Below are 3,089 nucleotides of genomic sequence, written 5' to 3'. Positions count from 1 at the left end.
CTTTGGTCTTGCTGTTGTACGACTTTGTAAGGTCTTGTGTTAATAATTAATAAAATGACCATATGCATCGTCCAGATGCAGAGGCCAGGGGTATTCCTCCTTTTCTAAAAAAAATCACAATTTATCTCAATTACAAAATTATTTTGAAAGATTATTTTATATGCACATCATAGATGCAGATGTTCACAAAAACAATTTTTCATTTGTGATCGCTCTCACCTTTTTTTTTCTGTTCGTGATCATTCTCATGAAATTATATTCTTGGGATTAACCGGTGGTATTCGGTTTACCCCAGATACTCCATCATGGTCGTGCAGTGCAAATTAACCGTAATCGTGATCCATCAGCAGCTGCTAACGAGATTACAGCCACCTGACCAGGATCTCCGCAACCCTAGGTGCCACAATTAATCATGGTGCGCGCGCAACACTTTCATGCCGCCGATCGGGTGATCACTGTTCTGATCACCGCCAAATCACCGAGTACAATCATTTCATGCGATCGACGCGGCGAAGAACGCGCGCGGCACGCCCCGTGCTCGGTGATCTGATCGCCGCTAATCAGTCCAATCATTCATTCATGTGATCCCTCTGCAACCGCCCCCATTCTTTTAATCCACACCGGAGGGATCTAGTAATACTACTCTATCTAGCCCGCGCTTCGGTGGCCGGCGCTAAGCGGAGAACCAGAAAGCGACCAGTTCAGCCAGAAAACCTTCCCGTTTCGACCTGATATATAGATCCAACGCGCGCGACGTACGCCGTCGGTTGATCCCAGGTAGACAGCGCACGTAGTGCGCACCTTGTTTTCTTCTCCCAGTCGTCATCGATCTTTGGCCGATGATAGGAGCGGTAGACGCTTCTTTGATCCCTGAAGGGGCGGGAATCCATGAACCATGATGATGGTGATGAGTCACATGTTGCTCACAAGTAAAGAATCGGCAAGCTAGCTCTTGTCATTTCCTATTGATCTTCCGGTTGATGAGAGCCCAGCTCACCTCAACAGCCATCAGGCGTTTGTTGTTTCTTAGTACGATCTCTCGTTCTACTGTCACGCTTGACTAGGAAGTCTGGGTCCACATAGCTTATCATAAAATTATCAGATAAATTAAACAACTTGACATCACTTTCTTTTCTTTTATTTTCCCAGGCAGAGGGTGTCAACCGCGGGGGGAGGAATCTCCATGTTCTTTGAAGGGGGGGAGATGCCCAAAAGCATCGCCGACGACTGAAACTATAGCCAATAACTGGAATAGTGTAATCAGATTATGGCCTGCGAAAGTTTCTAAATCCAGTAGACTAGAGCATTATTGGGAGACGGAAAACTACGGTCAACTACAAACACAGGTCAACTCCGTTTCCTTGCCCTTTTGAGCACTAATGTATCACACGTATAGTACAGCTGCTCTTGGGAGGCAAAGTTGGAGACAAATAGAGCCACATATGAGATATGAACATATGGGATCTTTAGAGCATCTACAACCATCATGGGCAAATCCGACCTCTCACACGCCCGTGGACGCGGCCGGGCGCATCCCCGGGCACTGACCGGACACGCCTTATATTTTATCTTCCACACTCGCGTTCCTTATATCCGAAATCTCAAAACATGCAATTCATGCAACAAAACACATAGAAACGAAGGGAGTACTTTGCTGTCTGGATGTGCAGGTTAATGGTTTTGTATCCGGCACCATGGCACGAGTAGTCACCTGCTGTCGCCTTACCGCGATTGTTGATCTAGCGAATATGTTTCTCACTTTAGCTACATGCCAGTCAACTGTATTCCAAATTCGGGCCAGTTGATTTTGAATGAAGGAGAAGGAAGGGCCTCGCCGAAGGGAAAGAAGTAGCTCGCCGTCATCATCCCATTATCTATATTAGGGTTCAGGGTGGGGGCCGTGGTGGACGACAGTGGCGGGGCTTCGCCAAAGAAAAAAATGGACATGGGCGGGGCTAGAGGGAATGGCCGAGGGCAGGGGCAGGCGGTTAGGCCTGCGGAGGCGCGGCGGATCGCAGAAAGAAGATGATGGAGGCGAGAGGTTGAAGAAGGGTTTCCAGCCATTGATTTCGCATCGGGCGGCTCAAAAAATTGAAAGACCCAATTATTATTTTCAGCCGACTGACATATTGCCACGCCCTATATGTTTTTGACTTCTATGTATGCTGATATTTGGCAGGATTCCTTTCTTGATTCCTGAAGGGTCAGAGATTGGCACACAACCTCAAGTAAAGGGTGGGAGGTGGTAAAACTAAAGGCTATCGTGTTATCAGATGGAGAGCTTGGATGCACCACTTTTTTTTATCACCTGGTCATAATAGTACTTCTCTTTCATTTTCCTCGATGGGATCGAACAATATTGGACGATCTTTTCATCAAATTATCACTGCTCGCAAACGACACTTAATCGTGACGTTACCTTACTCGGCGCGACTGGCCGAGTTACGTATTGTGTTTCCTGAGCCTACACACGTACTGTACTACGTACTTGGGTATTCCTAGATCGTATCTGGATTCTGGAGATTTTAGATTAGTAGTAACACTGTTTGACTTCCTGTCGGCTCGTTGTCACGTCACGTTGGTGTCCTCGCCGTGCCCAGCTGCATCCACCACAGGATGAGTCCTGCATCACCGGGCATCTCATTCGCCAGCAGCCTAGCATTAACACCGAAGAAGCTCAACTCGCAGGGGTCGCCGGCATCGGCATCCCGGGCAGGCAGGTCGAGAGCCCGGCAGGCGCCCTTCGTTACGTCGCACACGCACGGCAGCGGCAGCGGCAGCTTCTCTCTCTCCCAAGTCGCTCTCGAAAGCCAATGCCTCGTACGTCGTGGCAATGGCGACATGGCGTTGCATGGCCGGCCTTCCTGTTCACCGGTCCTACCGCGCGCGGAACGGGACGCCGCCGGCCTGTCCTTTCTGCCCTTTGACCGTCCCCAACGTACAGGAGCCTCTGTATCAAAAAGGTGGAGCGGCACGGGAGCGAAGATCTTTCCTCGTTCTGCCTGTTTTGGGCGATGCGCGGCGCGTCGGATCCTTGAATCCGTCGCTCATTGGTTCTTTGGGTGGGTTTGAAGGGCGCCCGTCTGTGT

Source organism: Triticum aestivum, chromosome 7B, assembly GCF_018294505.1.
Source record: "Triticum aestivum cultivar Chinese Spring chromosome 7B, IWGSC CS RefSeq v2.1, whole genome shotgun sequence".
Classification (NCBI taxonomy): domain Eukaryota; kingdom Viridiplantae; phylum Streptophyta; class Magnoliopsida; order Poales; family Poaceae; genus Triticum; species Triticum aestivum.
The sequence above is the reverse complement of the archived record's forward strand: the minus strand, read 5'-3'. Positions refer to the sequence as shown.